Genomic DNA, 455 nt, shown 5'->3' on the forward strand with positions numbered 1-455 from the left:
AAGGGTTTTTGTCTCCGAGTAGAGGTGGGTTCATGACTCGTTAAAGCTCCACCAGGACGTGCGCGTAGCGCCCAAGGTCTTTGACCTCAAATCAATCCATGGCTCATGGTGTTCCAACCATGCCATTCCTAGGATGAGGTCATACCTTGCATCCAAGTCTAAGGCTAGACAGCGTTTCGCGCTATCAAAGTCAAGAATCTTGACTCCGAGGTCCACAGGGACCTTCGGGGCCGTGACACGTGTCCTCGTCGCCAGGCGAACAGTGACGATGTCACTCAACCGCGCTTTCAGTGCCTCAGCATACAGCTGACTTCCTTCCATCGTGGAGCGTCGAGCATAATTACCTGACGCCGAGGAATCGATGAGGATCTTCCATGGCTTCTTGAAGACCTTTACGGTCGCCTCCACGACTAGCAAGCCCGGCTTGCGTACACGTTCCGTGTTCAAGAGCACGG

This window comes from Plasmopara halstedii, assembly GCF_900000015.1.
Source record: "Plasmopara halstedii genome assembly, contig: Scaffold_1211, whole genome shotgun sequence".
In the NCBI taxonomy this organism is placed as follows: Eukaryota; Oomycota; class Peronosporomycetes; order Peronosporales; family Peronosporaceae; genus Plasmopara; species Plasmopara halstedii.